At 36.9% G+C, this 19679-nt stretch overlaps 2 long non-coding RNA genes across 2 annotated transcripts; both read right to left on the bottom strand.

Moving 5' to 3' along the window:
- Positions 1-8801: 8801 nt before the first annotated feature.
- LOC133804245 (uncharacterized) lies at positions 8802-12680 on the bottom strand. The gene is made up of 3 exons (XR_009878384.1): positions 11113-12680; positions 10119-10182; positions 8802-8958 (listed from the first exon to the last, which is right to left on the bottom strand). It is a non-coding gene; the product is annotated as an uncharacterized LOC133804245 (long non-coding RNA).
- A 1336-nt stretch (positions 12681-14016) lies between these two features.
- Positions 14017-17599, bottom strand: LOC133804246 (uncharacterized). The gene is made up of 3 exons (XR_009878385.1): positions 16919-17599; positions 15925-15988; positions 14017-14764 (listed from the first exon to the last, which is right to left on the bottom strand). It is a non-coding gene; the product is annotated as an uncharacterized LOC133804246 (long non-coding RNA).
- Positions 17600-19679: the final 2080 nt, after the last annotated feature.

The raw sequence follows: 19679 nt of genomic DNA, 5'->3' as shown, positions 1-19679 counted from the left end.
ACAAAATAATATTTGGTCATATTGAAAAATATTTTGGCCAAAATTTTGTGCAGAGTATTATTTTGTCTCGTTTCGCAAAACACAGGTTCCGAATTGTCATTTAACAAAACATAGAGTCTGATCGGTAACTTTTACAAAACACAGGGTACAAAATGATATTTATCCTAAAAAAAAGACATTTTCTTACTTTTATATTTACTTCAAATGGTGTTCCCGACGAGTGAACAATTTTTGCGCGATTGTTTTTCATGACCGTGTATATTGTAGTTATTTAGAGCATCCTACAAATTTTCAGAAAATTTTGAATAATTTATAGCGCCGAAAACTAGGTCAAACATGTTATTTTCCACGCGTATAAAAAAAATTAGTCACGCATGCAATAACTTGTTTTTAAACTAGTTTTCGACATTGTAAATTATTCTGAATTTTCCGAAAATTTGCAGGAAGCTCTAAATAACAAAAATATACACAACCATAAATAAAATAGCACTGAAAATTGTTCACAGGTTGGGAACACAAAAGAGCCCAACCAATAAAGCTCTTTTTCTAGCTCCTACCATAGAAATTAAGTGTTTCAAAAGTGTCATAATACATTTAAGAGATTTTTATTTCACCCAGTTAATTAATCGTTAACAAAATTGCATATTCAAAAGTCAAAAGATGTTAATTATATGGTAAAAGTTTCTTCAATAAATGTTGTGAATATTTTGTTTATAATTCTAAACCAAGGCACATTAATATTAGATGATATACATTATGATGATTTTATTATTTATTCACTCTACATGATCACATGTTGATTATTATTGTAACATCCTGGTTAGCCCAAGACCGTCACACTGTGTACTTTAAATAATGCTTAATTCGCTAAACGAGTCATTAAGTTGTAAACGTGAATATAGGTGTTATTAACAGGCCAGAGATGTAATCTCGATCAAAAGGAATGGATATATTTTATTTAAAATCTTAAACTGTACATGGGCCCATAAAAAGTATTTACAAAGTTATTTACAATCCAAAATGGTTATTATAGTATAAAAATTACAACTCGCCGACCTAAGCGGCAAAAATAGGGTTAAACCTTAGTTCCCTTGAGAAACACATTGGTTGTGGTGGTCAAGCTGCCGCATATGTACAGATTGCCACCTAAGCTGTCCACTCAAAGCTGGGTGAGCTTTTCTTTCCCTTTACCTGCACCACATAGCACCCGTGAGCCAAGACTCAGCAAGAAAACTTATTATTGCATGTATACAATATAAATAAATTATTCTAGGGCTTGCAGCACTAATCAGATGATGACTACTAAGTCTTTCTGGGTAGATGACTAATAAGACTCTTTGGGTAGATGGCTAATAAGTTTCTCTGAATAGATGACTGATAAGTCCATATGAATAGATGACTAATAAATCTCCATAAATAAATGACTAATAAGTCTCTCTGGGGTCTTGCGCCCCAAGCCATGTAACGTTTCAGTCACCTCAGTCTTTTAGCCCTGACTCTAAGTAACTAGCATTTAGGCTAGACAAGCACTTTAGTTTTCTTCGATCAATAGGTCGGTCAAGCATTTAATGCTCATGTTGATTAGATCTAATCATTTCGGCCTGCGTTAAACACGCTAAAGCCACTCTTGACTCATAAGCCAATACCATATAGCCAGTGCTCAGTACTACTGCCAATCATGAATGATAAGTCAGAACTTCACGACCAATACTAAACAATAATGTCGTTTCTGACTAATAAGTCAATGTCATTCACAAGTAAACAAAGCTACTAGGTATTTACAATGCAACAAATGCCCATAAATAGAGCTCTCAACATGCCTCATCAATAACCATGCATGTCACATATTGGGTGCAGTTTTCTTACTTCTGGTTCGAGCGTGAAACAATAAAAGAACAACCCTTGAGAACGATCTGTCCTTAAATCCCTTAGCGGTCACCTAATCATAATCAAGTATGAAATCCCATCAATAAAATAAGCAATAAAAGGTTCATGGACTAAAACCCCGCTCTCGGGACCTCGAATTCTACTAAAACAATTAGTAGATTCGATCTCGAGCTTAGAGAAATGAAAACCCGTGCCTAAAAGTGACTAAAACCCATCCCGGCACAAAAGGGATAGGCAGACCGCGACCTGCCCCCAAGAGCCGCGGCGTGCCCTCAAGACAAAGGACCCACTATCTAGGGTGCCAGGGGCGGGCCGCGACTTGCCCCTGTGGGCCGCAGCGCGCCTGCTAGACAGAACCCAGGGGAGACTCTGGGATGCATTCAAGCGCGACTTGCATGAACTCGGTCGCGACTTGACCCCACGAACCCAGCTCCCCTGCATTTCCTTCAATCTAAACCTCAATCAAAACTCAACCAAACAATTCCAAAATCACAACCAAACATCACATCAACACCACCACTAGTTTAACAGCAAAACCCAAGCCTGGAAACACTAAAAACTTCATCAAACACCCAATTATTCAATCAAAATATCAAGCTATAAACCATCTGAAAAACAGAGCAAAAACTAGAGATTCAAGCTGAAAAACCTTACCTCAATTACGAATTAAACCTCTTTTCAGTTGCTAAAATCCAATCCTAAACTCCCAAGCCTTAAATCCTTAAGTTTCAATCCTAATTTGCTTCAAAACTCCAACGGGAAGAGAGAGAGAAATGATGATAGAAAGTGAGAGAGAATGAAACTCTGTTTTGCCTAAGTTAATTCCACAGCCTTCCTTGGCTGAGCATATCCTATGGTCAAAATGACCAAGTTACCCCTAGGGCCTTCTAAAGCCTTCATAGACACCAACAGCAAAACGGTCATTTCCCACCTATCCGTTAATAATAATTGACGTCTTCCAATTCCCGTTACTCCCAATATCCTCAATAATTATTAAATCATATCTCATTACCCGTTTATTCCCAGTAATGTACTAAGCATCAAATTAACCCCAAGCTCACCTTGAGCCCGGCAATTAACCCTGTTATGACCAAACCGCTAACTTGCATCATAGGATCGTCTCATGCCTAATAGCTCAAACATATCCACATAATAATGTGGTCTCACCCATAAATCACAAACATGCACATAAATATACAAATACGCCATCAACATGCCAAAATTATGAAAATACCCTTCTAATAAGAAGTGAGCCCACATGTATGTAATTACCATCATATAATAATATAACTCACATAATCATGCATATAATCACATAATTGCATATTAAATCAATTATGAGCCTCCTGGCCCCCTAATATAGGCATTAAGCCACATTAGGGGGTTTGAGATGTTACAACTATCCCCTTCTTACAGAAATTTCGTCATCAAAATTTACCTGAACAACTCAGGATACTGACTCTGCATATCTGACTCCAGCTCCCAGGTCGCTTCCTCGACCTTGCTGTTCCTCCATAATACCTTAACCAAATGTATAGTTTTACATTGTGTTGGCCTTAGGTTAATTTTTTTAATTTATAATTATAAAATTATTTGCAAAATTAGACATTCTAACAGTTTAAATTACGAAAAGAGTGTTAGGAAAATATATGTTGTATCAATGGAAATGGTAAGAATAGTTACAACTCTAGACAAAATAATACAAATAAACAAGATTGATTAAATAGTGTTACAACTCTATGAATAAAAATACAAATAACCAAGAGAAGAATTAGAAGAAGAGAATGGAGAAATGTAACTCTTAACAAAATGATACAAATAAAGAAAAAATGTTTGTAACAAAATAAAAGAAAAGATTACAACTCTAAACAAGAAATACAAGTAAATAGAAGAAGAATATGAAGATGAAAAGCAATAGAGTAAAAGAAAAGAACAAGAATCAAAGAACAAACAACTCTCACTCACACAACCAAAGTGAAGAGTGTTGGGGATCACTAGCTTGAATAAGGTTTGAAACCTTTGTCCAAAAGCTTATTTCCCCTAACTCAAGCACTAAAGGATCTCTCACATATTTGGAAATTGTTTTATGGAATTATCAAGCCTCTAGGTGTTTTCTAGCCAAGCGTTCTAATTGATAGAAAAATTGTGTCAAACAAGTAAGCAAAATGCTCATATTTATAGAGTTTAGAGACACCCTTTGAATTTCAAATTCCACCAACCCTCATGGATGTTACCAATGATTAATTGGATGTTTATGGAATTAAAAATGAGATTTGAGAGTTATTTGTGTTTTTTGAGCTGTTCAAAAAGGTTGGAAAATTTTGAAAAATTAGTCAGTCAGCCTCTGTGGCCACGACCAGGAGTATTAGTGCCCGTGACCACTGGTCTTTGTTCCCCAAGCCACGACACCGCGACCACTGACCAATTTCAGCACACAAAAATGTGCTATTTTTCCAAACGGTTCAAATCCACTCCCAATTGATTTTGTAACCTCTAAAACACATTATTGGGGTTAAAATCATATCTCTAACAACCATTTCACATCTGACTTAAAGAAATTCATCTCCATATTGTGTAGCAACAAATCTACACAATAATGGGAAATATTTGGAAGTTACAAATTTGCAACACCAAATATGTTACATATTTGGATATTCACATATGTCTAAATATTGTAACTATCTTTTATATGTTACAATATGTGACACTCTTTGTCGCATTTATTTAATCTAAAACATTGTATTATAAAATAATATAACATTACTGTTGGAGTAACAATTTGTCTTTCTATATCTGGAGGCTTCTCCCGATAATGGACGATGCACAGTCACTATTCCGGTGATGAAATTTGCCTTTGACTCGTCGGGATCACCTGCAAGAAATACACTCCGATGCTTAAGTCAGTTCAAAGTTCGATCCATTTCCCTTCTATGAATCTTATATTTATAGGACAAAATATGCAAAGCAGTTAGTTGGTTCAAGCGAACCCTGGAATGGGGGGGGGGGGGGGGGGGGGAAGAAATAACTGAATTTCCCTCCAAAAATACCGACTTTGAATGTCTCGCTCAGGGGTCAGAGGCGCGGATCGCCTTTGACCCACAGCTTCTGCCTTCGGAACTTCTATATGCCAAAACGTTCCGTTTTGAATATTTGATAAATGAGGAAAGGGTTTTTGGGTCGAACATTTTGGGCCCAACAGATGCCCCCTGGCCCAAGCTTTGGACAGGCGAGGCGTGCTAATCTGTTAGAATCTTGGGCCGACTATTCAACACCAAAAAGTTCGCCTAGAGCCATCATTCTACGTAAACCGAGGTAATCCGTAGGTGCATGATCATTTGATTACCTAACAAGTTACACTTAATGCAAACACAGTTATCGAGTGAAACATTTGGTTCAGAATTTTACCTTTCATTTAAATAGTTTTTATTTTAAAATAATTTTCATTCAAATTTCCAAACTTTATTCCAACTTCTAGAGAGAAGCTCCGAAGAAACCCTAGAGATTTCCTTCAATTCAATCCTTTGACAATCGTCTCATTCTGTGTAATAATGTCTTCTCGTTCATCTCCCGAGCCTTTGGATCGCGATGGATACAAGAATGCGTTTGAACGCATGCGCAAATCATTCGACATTCCTGACAATGTCACGGTGAGGATGCTCTCGGATGCTGAGCTTCGAGAATGGCGATTTAAGGACGTAGTGAAGCCTTCCGAGATCGTCATGAGTCTGAGACATATTGAATGGCTCCGCTTCCCTCTCCCGGCTCTGCTTGTTCAGATAATTTCAAACTCCGGGGCTCACATTTCGCAATTTCTTCCAAATGCTATTCAGTCTATAGTCGGGGCTCAGATGATAGGGAGCCTCAGGAATGTCAATATTCAATCGGACGACATTTACGCGTGCTTCACCAAGTCTACGAACAAGGCGATAGAAGGAAAGCCTTGGAAAACCTTCTACCTCTCTCCCAAAAAGGATCGGACAATCTTCATCGATTTCGATAGCTCCCATCGAAATTGGGATAAATACTTCTTTGCCGTTGGAGGAGCGTGGTATCCTGAATTCCTGCCTCAGGAAATTTTTCCTTTGGCCAGGGTGTTTATAAAAGGTGAGTCACATTTTCCATTCTGTTCCTTATTGATTTTAATGTGAACTAATCATATTTGGATGATTATCTGCTAGTTTAACTCAGTGTATTACTGTGTTGGTTCTTTGCATCAGATTTTTCTTGGCCTCTGGTTAGTATGAGTCCTAAACGGTAGAGCATGCTGACAGAGAAGGGGCTTCTGCATGAATCTAAGGAGAACGCCATTACTATCAGGGGTGTATTGAACCCCTACTGTATGCAGATTATGACTCAGCTTTGTTTTGTGGATCGAGTCGATCCTGGTGCCGTGCGAGTTAGATCGCAGAAGGGTGACATGACCCTTAGCAAGATTACAACAGCATGCGCGAAGCAGCTGGGAGCTTTTATGAAGAAATCCCCTCCTACTCCTTCAACTTTGTCGCTGACGAAGACTGAGTGCGAAAGGGCATGTTCTGAGACCTAAGCCGCGTGTGCCAAGCATCAAGGGGTCCCAGAAGGTAAAAAGAAAGAGGGCTCTGGTCTGGCTTCTGCTGCAGAGTCGTCCCCTGATAAGTCCGGCTTATCGTGCAGATCTTCCTGTAACGCCCCAACTCCTGGGACCGTTACGGTGTGCATTGTAAACAGTGCTAAACTCGCTAATCGAGTCATTTGGCCAAAATCGTGAACTAAGTATGATTAGCGGTTTAGGGATTAAAATCTTTGGTTAAGATGTAACGTTTCACTAGAACGTTTAATATATACATTGGGATCCCGAAAATAAAGTTTCAGAGTTTATTTCAGAAAATATTTACAACAGGCCGTTCTAAGCGGCAAAACAGGGTTCAACCCTAGTTCCACTTTAAACCTCGGCCGTGGCGAACGACCAGCTGCATATGTACACGTCATCACCTAAGCTCTCAAACTCTAGGATGGTATAGCTTCCTCTTGCCTTTACCTGCACCACGTAGCACCCGTGAGCCGAAGCCCAGCAAGAAAACACAATATAGCATGATATAATATCAACAACGATCATAATAACCATTCAGGACTATCAATCCAAGCAAATAGGTGACAATAGCCAAAAGTCACAATAATGAGCATAGCTCCCTCTAGCCATGTGACGATAGGGTCAGCAGGGCTTAACTAATAAGTGATTCTTTCATAAGTTTGATCAAGACAGGTGCATGGTGAATGGTCACTAACATAACCTTCCTCCCGACTCTATAGTCGTGCTATGGACAGCGTCCCCTAGCCATGTGACAAACAGTCACCGGGGTCATATACCTTGGCTATAAACATCTGGTCATAGACCAGGCAAGCGCTTATAAGTTCTTCGACCTTAGGGTCGGTCCCGCATTAATGCCATGGAGCTATTCAATGCGTGATCATTGACCTTAGGGTCGGTCTAGCATTAATGCCATAGATCCATTCAATGCGCGATCATCGACCTTAGGGTCGGTCTAGCATTAATGCCGTAGAGCCATTCAATGCGTGATTCTCGACTTTAGAGCCAGTCCCTGACTAGTCAGTGTCATACACAAGTAAGTCATGCCACCAATCATATATCACATGTTCCATATTCATAAACAAGGTATTCAACATGCTTACTGAATAAGTATTAGTAAAATTAGGACCATGCATAAACACAGAGGCTCAAGCTCTGAATGATATCATACTCAGTATACAAGCATGTCCTAATCACATGTTTCTCATGCATCATACGCAATATATCCAGCAATCCAACATGCATCAAGAATAGCCATGCATGTCATACTCAATAATCAACCAACATGCATCATAATAGCCATGCATGTCATACTCAATAATCAACCAACATGCATCATAATAGCTATGCATGTCACATATACACAGGGTGCAATTTTCTTACCTCAAAGTCGAGCTAGAACGATTAAAAGAACGACCCTTGAGAACAATCAATTTTTAGTCCTTTAACGGTCACCTAGTCATAACCAAATATAGGATACCATCAATAAAAATGATCAACACAAGTTCCCAAACCAATATCTAGCCTCCGGGACATCAATCCCCACTTAACCAAGTAGTAGGATCAACCCCGAGGCCTATGGTAAGCATCCCTAAGCTAAAAACACAATTTTGGTCAAATCTGCCCTGATGGGCCGCAGCTCACCACAGCCAAGCCGCGGCACATCTCCCTGACAGAGGCATATTTTCCTCAGAAGCCACCTTAGGCCGCGACACACAAAAGTCAGGCCGCGGCTCATTATCCAGATCAGCCAAAAATCAGCAACGCACCAGCTCGACCTCCCCTGCATATTCCCTTAGAACCCAGCCTCCAAACTAGTTCCAAACCCTCTCCAAACACTCAATTCAACCTCTAAACAACATCTATATCAAACCCTCATCAAAACCCAAATCAAACATCAACCTAACTCCCATTAATTCCAATTAACCACCAAGAATACACAATCTGAAATCTTAAACTAAAACAGAGTATAAACCAGGAACTACTGGTTGAAACTTACCTCAAATCCGAGTTTGAACCTCCTTCAATGGCTGAACCAAACTCCTAAGCTTCCACCTTTAATTTCCTAGCTTAATTCCTCAATTTGGGCTCTCAAAATCCAAAGGAAAAGTGAAGGAAGAAGCTTGTACGGGAGAGAAAGGGAAAGATGAGGATAGGCTCTGTTTTATTATCATTCCACAACCTTCTAAAATTCCCAAGGCTGATATAAATCCTTAAGGTCAAAAGACCATAATGCCCCTTGTAACGTCCCTAAGGTAGGGTACGTCTGCCACATACTCGTAATTCTAGGGTTTACGAGTATGTAAGGCACTTGACCAAAAGAATTAAATAAAATGATACGAAGAAATACAGAAAAATTTAAAACTTTTATATAAACTTATTAGAAGAAATTATTACACGTATGAATACTTTAAATTTAAGGCAGCCATATGAAAACTCTAAAACCATTATTGCATTGCTACTGAGTCCGTGCTCCACAAGTTGCTCAACAGCTAAAGCCACACCTGGAAAAATGTTGGAAAATAACATAATGAGCTAACGCTCAGTAAGCAAATCTCATGCATACACATACACATGAATGTCGTGAGTTTGTAGTGCACATATACTAATATGCTGACTTATATACTTATGCATTTCATTTATTGCTCATGCACTTTCAAACTTTACTTTTATGCTCTTTCTTTTAGTTTCACATTTTTATGGGCCCAATATCACTTGTGCACACTGTTTGATTCAGCCAATGCCTGCAGGGCTTGTTACACATATCATATAGAATCCCATGGGTTCTCCTCCGGCTAGCCATCATCTCAGCTAGGCTCATCATAACACTCATTTCATCGTTGCCATAGCTGCCATACTTATTACACATATGGAGGAGAAAGACGGAAACATGGCAAACATATCTGAATGGTCAACTCTGACCTAGCCCACACTAGTGGGCAGCCACTATAAGTCTTATAGACTTCCGTCTTCTTTACTGAACTTACTTGATTGCTTCATCAAAACAGTGGCACCCTTTTTAAACATCTTATTATCACTTTGCTTAAGCCTTGTGTCATTAAAATGTTTAACTTTACATAAGACTTTTCAAGACATTTCATAACTTTTCTCATATTCATATGCATGGTCTTATATCACATAATAATGTATCACATAACTGTACATGCCATGCATACATGCTGATGCTGAAATGCCAATGTTCGTGTTCATGACTCATGTTGATGGTATTCAATCCAGGCATTGTATCACATCTCATATAACTCAAAACATCTTTAGTCATAATACATGAAGCTTTGGGTTGGTGGCGTTGTTATACCTTAACGTAGAGCTATGGCTCAGGTCTAAGGTTTCCAGCCTAAAAACTTAAACGCTTCATATATCATAACATATAACAAATCATGAACATAGAGTAATCCACATATCCATCAACATAAGAACACATACTTGCACATAATTCATATCATTCTTAACCAAGTAAGACATCTTTCACATATCACAGAATTCATCAATTACATATCGCACAACACCCTTATGGTGTTCATATAACCATTTTTCACATACTTATCATATGCATCATCATCATACCATACTTAACTCATCAGATGTACACAATCAATGTAGTCATGCATCTTACACTTAAGCACAAAATGTGAGATTTACTTACCTTAGGTCCTTAGCTTATTTTAAAATTCCTCACCAAGAGTCAATCAATCAAATCCATACAAATCCTATTCAAGGCACATCATTTATTAAATTCTATCAAAATCATAAATATACACTATTGATAGTGTATATTAATAATACCAGAAACTATATAAATGATAATAATAAATTATTATCAACGTAATGCAAATAACTCTTCATATAAAACCATGCTTTAAACCTTGCTCATAAGATAATGTACCCTTATGATAATAATAATAATAATCCCAACAAAAATAATAATTATCGTCTATAATTAAACTTATTTCGATATTAATAACAAAATACTTCAATAGCAATACGTATATGGATGTATATATTCAAATAGTCATTTTATAAAAGAAATCATATTTTTAACATAAAGTTGTAATAATCAATATAATGATAATAATATAAATATAAATATTTATATTATTATTAATTAGTCATAATATCAATTCCAGTGATATAATAAATATACTTTCTCCAAACTTCACTGGTCTTACAAATATCAATAACTGTAAGAAACTAATATTTGATATTATTTTAATATTCAAATATTAATATACAATAATAATGGTTAGATAATAGGTTTACTATAAATCATACTTTTCATATATATATATATATATATGAATCTGTATTCTTGATTCACTTAACAAAATAATAACAATAATAATTAAAATTACTTAATCATAATAATTTCCATATTAATATAAAATCAATTAACTATGTATTTTTATACTTTATTTAATATCTAATATTTTCTAGAAAATTAGACAGCACAACGGCTATAAAGTGGACAATTCCAAAATCAAAACCTGTATCAAAAATATATATAATCCCAGACAGCCAGTAAATTACAGAAAATATTCCATATATCAATAATATATAATTATATACTATAAATACACATAATAACAATTACTCTAATCAATCACAATTAAATCACAATATATAGGTTAAAGAAATTATACCAAAATGATCGGGTTCCACAATAAGTCAAACGATGATTTTCTGAGACTCAAAACGTACTTCGGAACCTCGAACACTAAGTTTCGACCGTCGATCTACGGTGGATCGCGGTGGCTCGTGGTGGGCCCACCACCCAACTATGGTAGATGTAGGAACAAGTTATTGGGTTTTGAAGCCCACAACACGAGGAGCACGATGGTGGTGACGGATCGGCAAACGGATGCCCGAGGTGGCCGAATCGCAACTTTGAAGTCGCGGGGTGGCCGAACTTAAATCGAGTGGTTGAGGCGTTTAATCGGCGAGTGAGCTCTAGATTCCCGCGTTGGTCGATAGTTCGGAGGCCTCTGAATCCAACGGTCCGGCGCGTGGCTAAAAATGGTGGCCGGAAAGTACTCCTGCGTCGTCGGCAACAGTAATACGCAGAGGAGAGAGAGAGAGAGAGAGAGAGAGAGAGTTTCTGAGGAGAGAGAGAGAGAGGGTTTCTGAGGAGAGAGAGAGAGGGGCTCGGGTAAAATGAAAGGCTGAAGCCTTTTATTTTATTTTTATTTTATTTATTTATTTATTTATTTTTAAAAATTATACTTGGACCCAAAATACTAAAATTCTTTTCAAATAAGCCCTTTAGCCAAACTTTCTTAATTTTATAAAAATCCCCAATTAAAATTATATGACATTTGGGTCCAATACTTGACTACTCAAGTTTCTCTTTCTTTAATCTCATTAAAAACATAAAATCATATTTTAAACACTATTTTTCCATTACTATTTCTTAAATTTGTAAAGTTGTACATTTTATGTATTAAAACTTTGATTTATAATAAATAAATGTATTATGAAAATGTTGGATATTACAATCCTTCCCCCGTTAAAATAATTTCGTCCTCGAAATTTCAAACTAAAATTTGATAATCGGAGACAAGAACTACCATTACAAATAAACAGAACAACATTTCACAGCATAAGATTTTATACACAACACTTACTTTCACCCCGAAAACAAAACTTATTCCTGACTTCTTGTAATCCTTATCATATATAAAAAGGCGAGGATGTGTAAACACCTCACATGAGGACTACAATATAGATAGAAAGGAAATAAGCTATAACAATAGTATAAATTACAATGAATGTATACGAAAATACAAACGAATCCTCATCATCCATACTTTTGAACACAAACCACATAACGTAAGAAGAGAAAATGACCATCATCATGAAAACATCCTTGATCTTCATGTTTTACAGTCAATTTTTTTTTTTTTTTTTTTTTTTAAGCAGATGCAAATGACTGGTTATACCTTGATAATAGATGCTAAATTGAGCAACAAGTTTGTTCAATAGAAAGTTTTTCGACATAAAAAAATTGGATAACTAGAAAACAATTATATAGCCGATGAAGATTATTCTTTAAAACCAAGTCTCTGTGAAACCCTTTCGTTGTCAAAACCGACTTCTTGCCCTGAATGAGAAATAGTGAGATAGGCCATTCATTAGGTACCAGTTCAGAAAAGCCTGACTCTCATTCTTTCTCTAAGAAAACATTTAAAAATCAAAATTGTTTCCAAATGTATAAAATAATAAAGGGCATATTGATACTATGCTAGAATGCAAATAACCGTGGCCACTCGGAAATTCACACATTTAGCTTAGTATCCCTTCATTGAATAAAACATGGGATAAGTCTTGACTGACCAATCCACCACTTCATCTACGAAAACGAATAATTCTCACATGTCTAATAAGTTAGACATGTCTCATTTCAACACCTATACCAATAATACTCAGTCATCACTTCACACAAGTAATACATTATCTTACTTTCGGGATAAAACAGCTAATATACTATAATTTAATCGCCGAAAGTAATTCACACTACAGAGTAATTCAGTAAATAACATTTATCACCTCGATTCATTCAACAATTTACAAATTGTTTCCATGTTCAAATCAGGATCGCAAAATCAATAGAAGTGATTTCCATGTCGACAACATCTAATAAGTTTGACTTTCATCATCAGAGAGGATAGCCTAACACATTGAACAAGATAAAATCTGTGATATCTATCTTGAAAACAAACAAATTCAAGGATCCAATGACCCAACAGTTCAACACATTTTTCTATAAATAAAATTCATCACATACACACTAAAACACAATCAATCTCAAGCTTTTGAAAACCAAATCATTATTACTTCCGTCCATTACTCAAGCTAAGCAATCCATGGCATCCTCATCATCTCAGCTGAACTTAGACCTAACTTTAGCTTTACCTGAGCCAAATCTTCCCACTATCGAATCTTCACCACAAATTTCTGCACCCCTACCACAGCTAATGGTGTATCCTACGGTACACATCCCAGAACGAAATACTCAATTTCCCAGAGTTTGGCTTCCCAAATTTTATTCTGATACTGGCCTTGTCACGGTGGAGGATTCAGCTATGCTCGATAAAAAGGTGGCCATTAGTATAGGTCAAAGCATACTCACCCCTAAAGACCAAATAATTTTATCCCATAGGTCAGACCTACAAGCTGTAAAAGATTCCTTAGTTCTTACCACTCAGGCGGCAGCATCGGTCTCAAACCTAGGCCAACGGGTTCTTGCAAGAGAACAAGAGGTTGACCACTTGAAAAGGTATATAGAAACACAAAAACAAGAGATGATAACCATTAGAAATGCCAACAAGGCATTGACTCGAGAGAAGGAGAAGTTGGCTAAGGAGAATGGGACTTTAACTACACTTCTTGCTAACTACTCAGTCGATATGAAGGAAAAATTTCAGACACTGCAAACTACTGGGGAGACCCTTAGAGTTGAACAACAAAAGTTGATTGACGAGGTAGAACGTGTCCAAAACCCCAATCCTTAATGTATTATGTATTTTTTTTTTTTTTTTTTCTATATATTACTACTGTTTCACTAAAGTCTCTTATTGTGTGTGCTCTCAGCAACAACCTAAAACTCTGCTCTCCAAAACACTAACCTGACATATTAACCCTTAACACACTAACTGAACTGATAGATCACTTTCAAAGCTTGAGAATATCAATTAACAATCCAAACATCGACATCGATAAATCATCAATTATTTATCACATCAATAATAAAGGCATGCATTCAGATAAATAACAAACTTCAATTTCTCTACCGTGCATGAGAATATTCATTTAATCCAAACTCATACTTATATCATGGAAACTCAATAACACAATGAGTTTCTAATACAATTATACAACATCATTAACATACATTAACTAAAATATGGATAAATTATACTAACCATTAACGTGTGGCTTGTCTTGTGGCGGAACTCAGTAGCATTTCAGATCCCAAAATCTAATAACATAACGAGTATACGACATCTACAAACTCAAAGCTCTGATACCATTTGTAACGTCCCTAAGGTAGGGTACGTCTGCCACATACTCGTAATTCTAGGGTTTACGAGTATGTAAGGCACTTGACCAAAAGAATTAAATAAAATGATACGAAGAAATACAGAAAAATTTAAAACTTTTATATAAACTTATTAGAAGAAATTATTACACGTATGAATACTTTAAATTTAAGGCAGCCATATGAAAACTCTAAAACCATTATTGCATTGCTACTGAGTCCGTGCTCCACAAGTTGCTCAACAGCTAAAGCCACACCTGGAAAAATGTTGGAAAATAACATAATGAGCTAACGCTCAGTAAGCAAATCTCATGCATACACATACACATGAATGTCGTGAGTTTGTAGTGCACATATACTAATATGCTGACTTATATACTTATGCATTTCATTTATTGCTCATGCACTTTCAAACTTTACTTTTATGCTCTTTCTTTTAGTTTCACATTTTTATGGGCCCAATATCACTTGTGCACACTGTTTGATTCAGCCAATGCCTGCAGGGCTTGTTACACATATCATATAGAATCCCATGGGTTCTCCTCCGGCTAGCCATCATCTCAGCTAGGCTCATCATAACACTCATTTCATCGTTGCCATAGCTGCCATACTTATTACACATATGGAGGAGAAAGACGGAAACATGGCAAACATATCTGAATGGTCAACTCTGACCTAGCCCACACTAGTGGGCAGCCACTATAAGTCTTATAGACTTCCGTCTTCTTTACTGAACTTACTTGATTGCTTCATCAAAACAGTGGCACCCTTTTTAAACATCTTATTATCACTTTGCTTAAGCCTTGTGTCATTAAAATGTTTAACTTTACATAAGACTTTTCAAGACATTTCATAACTTTTCTCATATTCATATGCATGGTCTTATATCACATAATAATGTATCACATAACTGTACATGCCATGCATACATGCTGATGCTGAAATGCCAATGTTCGTGTTCATGACTCATGTTGATGGTATTCAATCCAGGCATTGTATCACATCTCATATAACTCAAAACATCTTTAGTCATAATACATGAAGCTTTGGGTTGGTGGCGTTGTTATACCTTAACGTAGAGCTATGGCTCAGGTCTAAGGTTTCCAGCCTAAAAACTTAAACGCTTCATATATCATAACATATAACAAATCATGAACATAGAGTAATCCACATATCCATCAACATAAGAACACATACTTGCACATAATTCATATCATTCTTAACCAAGTAAGACATCTTTCACATATCACAGAATTCATCAATTACATATCGCACAACACCCTTATGGTGTTCATATAACCATTTTTCACATACTTATCATATGCATCATCATCATACCATACTTAACTCATCAGATGTACACAATCAATGTAGTCATGCATCTTACACTTAAGCACAAAATGTGAGATTTACTTACCTTAGGTCCTTAGCTTATTTTAAAATTCCGCACCAAGAGTCAATCAATCAAATCCATACAAATCCTATTCAAGGCACATCATTTATTAAATTCTATCAAAATCATAAATATACACTATTGATAGTGTATATTAATAATACCAGAAACTATATAAATGATAATAATAAATTATTATCAACGTAATGCAAATAACTCTTCATATAAAACCATGCTTTAAACCTTGCTCATAAGATAATGTACCCTTATGATAATAATAATAATAATCCCAACAAAAATAATAATTATCGTCTATAATTAAACTTATTTCGATATTAATAACAAAATACTTCAATAGCAATACGTATATGGATGTATATATTCAAATAGTCATTTTATAAAAGAAATCATATTTTTAACATAAAGTTGTAATAATCAATATAATGATAATAATATAAATATAAATATTTATATTATTATTAATTAGTCATAATATCAATTCCAGTGATATAATAAATATACTTTCTCCAAACTTCACTGGTCTTACAAATATCAATAACTGTAAGAAACTAATATTTGATATTATTTTAATATTCAAATATTAATATACAATAATAATGGTTAGATAATAGGTTTACTATAAATCATACTTTTCATATATATATATATATATATGAATCTGTATTCTTGATTCACTTAACAAAATAATAACAATAATAATTAAAATTACTTAATCATAATAATTTCCATATTAATATAAAATCAATTAACTATGTATTTTTATACTTTATTTAATATCTAATATTTTCTAGAAAATTAGACAGCACAACGGCTATAAAGTGGACAATTCCAAAATCAAAACCTGTATCAAAAATATATATAATCCCAGACAGCCAGTAAATTACAGAAAATATTCCATATATCAATAATATATAATTATATACTATAAATACACATAATAACAATTACTCTAATCAATCACAATTAAATCACAATATATAGGTTAAAGAAATTATACCAAAATGATCGGGTTCCACAATAAGTCAAACGATGATTTTCTGAGACTCAAAACGTACTTCGGAACCTCGAACACTAAGTTTCGACCGTCGATCTACGGTGGATCGCGGTGGCTCGTGGTGGGCCCACCACCCAACTATGGTAGATGTAGGAACAAGTTATTGGGTTTTGAAGCCCACAACACGAGGAGCACGATGGTGGTGACGGATCGGCAAACGGATGCCCGAGGTGGCCGAATCGCAACTTTGAAGTCGCGGGGTGGCCGAACTTAAATCGAGTGGTTGAGGCGTTTAATCGGCGAGTGAGCTCTAGATTCCCGCGTTGGTCGATAGTTCGGAGGCCTCTGAATCCAACGGTCCGGCGCGTGGCTAAAAATGGTGGCCGGAAAGTACTCCTGCGTCGTCGGCAACAGTAATACGCAGAGGAGAGAGAGAGAGAGAGAGAGAGAGAGAGTTTCTGAGGAGAGAGAGAGAGAGGGTTTCTGAGGAGAGAGAGAGAGGGGCTCGGGTAAAATGAAAGGCTGAAGCCTTTTATTTTATTTTTATTTTATTTATTTATTTATTTATTTTTAAAAATTATACTTGGACCCAAAATACTAAAATTCTTTTCAAATAAGCCCTTTAGCCAAACTTTCTTAATTTTATAAAAATCCCCAATTAAAATTATATGACATTTGGGTCCAATACTTGACTACTCAAGTTTCTCTTTCTTTAATCTCATTAAAAACATAAAATCATATTTTAAACACTATTTTTCCATTACTATTTCTTAAATTTGTAAAGTTGTACATTTTATGTATTAAAACTTTGATTTATAATAAATAAATGTATTATGAAAATGTTGGATATTACACCCCTAGGCCAAATAAATCCCTCTAAAGGCTTCTGAGGGTAAAACCGTCCTTTCCCGCCTATCTCATTAATTATAATTAACGCTCTCCAATTCCCGCTATTCTCAATATTCCCAAATACCAATAAATCATATCCCATTACCCTTTAATTCTCGGTAATGCTCTAATCATTAAATTCACCCCGAGACTCACCCGAAGCCCCGAACTTAAACCCGTTATGACTAGACCGAACACTTACATCTCATGATCGTCTCATGTCGAATAGCTCGAACCAATCCACCTTATAATGTGGCCATATTAATTAATCACAACCATGCACCCAAAATACACAATTACGCCCACAGTGGCCAAATTACCGAAATACCCTTATAATAATAAATACTCCCATATGCATGCATTCACCATCATATAATAATATAATTTACGTAAACATGCATATAATCACTCAATACCATAATAAATCAATTATGGCCCTCCCGGCCTCCTAATCAAGGTCCTAAACCTCATTAGGAAATTTGGGGCATTACACTTCCCGTATCCAAGGGCGATCATCCACGCCTTCTGACGCTTTGTAGATTCAGCCTCTCCAACAAGTGCCTTTGCCTGCAAACGCCTTAGGAAAAAGAAAGGAGCGTGAGGAATCCTCGGGCGAAGATTCGAACGACGGGAAGTGCATTTTGTCCAAGCTTCGAATCCCGAAAGGTTCTGTCTCCACTGCTCAAGGATCTCCCTTTGCAATCCCCAAACTTACCCCAGGTAAATTACCAACGGGCCAGGCTCTCTCGTTGTGCAAGAAGCCACGAGGATCTGCCCCCGTTGGACATTTACCTGGGGCGTCTCCTGCTTCACACGCAATTGGGTCTTCCTTGGCGGCAGGCTCAGAAGGGGTGGCTCACACAGAGGGCGTTTCCTCTTCTCCGTCCAAATTATCAGGTGTGGTGACTGGAGATGGAGTGCAGGTGGCTTACCAGTTGAGGTGAAGTCTCCTGTTGTCTGTATGAAGCCGTCAGAGGCATTACCCTCTGCTTCTGTTTTGGCTGAAGGATCTGACATAGGCCATAAGCGTGGCTCAGAGGGGAGACGTCCTTCTTCTGCCTCTCGTAAGAATAAGCTTCTAGAGGACGCCTTCGGAGAGGATTTTGCGGATACCCCTCCTCTGCCAGTTGAGCTAAGTAAGACCGTTGTATCTGAAACTACCCCTGGGTGTCAAGAATCAGGGGCTGTCGAAGTAAGAGGTGTTGACCCTCTCAGTGTTGACGTTTCCTTATTATCGCCTACTTCTTCTGAGTTTCGTCCTGGAGATGTCATTGTTGTGTCTCCGAAGGGTACTAGCACTTTTGAATCTCCTAGCGCTTTCATGGAGCAGCTAACGTCTTCTGCCGTACAGACGCCTGTGTACCTCCCTAGTGATTTGGGTGAAGATGATAGCTTGTTTACACGCCCTTCAAAGACGTATTCTTCTGTTGTGAGGACAATTGCGCTGGCGTCTGATAGCATTATGGTATCAACGTTAGCAGAAGGTGAGAAGCCAGCTGCCCCCGTTGCTTCTTCGGCTGCATCTGCAGGGGGAGAAGAAAGTGACAGAACAGGAGTAATGTCGGAATATGGCCCCTCTGCGTCTACTGAATTTATGGAGGAAATGCTACGCATAAGCAGACCCCATCTACCTACAGAAGCAATTGGATCCTTGAGCGGGCAAGGTGACTTGCTGCAGCAAGTATCAGACCACATCTGGATGGTAAGTTGGTTAAAAAATTAGGCCCTTTTTATATTTTGTGATATGTGTGTAATGTTATTTTTAATGGGCGTAATTGATTTGTCATAGAGCTATGTATGCGCTTCTGCTGCAAGGCGAGAATATGCGGCGCCTATACAGAATGGCTCTAAACTGGCGGAGCAGATGGCGAAATTA

Source organism: Humulus lupulus, chromosome X (assembly GCF_963169125.1).
Source record: "Humulus lupulus chromosome X, drHumLupu1.1, whole genome shotgun sequence".
NCBI lineage: Eukaryota > Viridiplantae > Streptophyta > Magnoliopsida > Rosales > Cannabaceae > Humulus > Humulus lupulus.
This window is presented reverse-complemented; position numbering and strand designations above follow the sequence as displayed.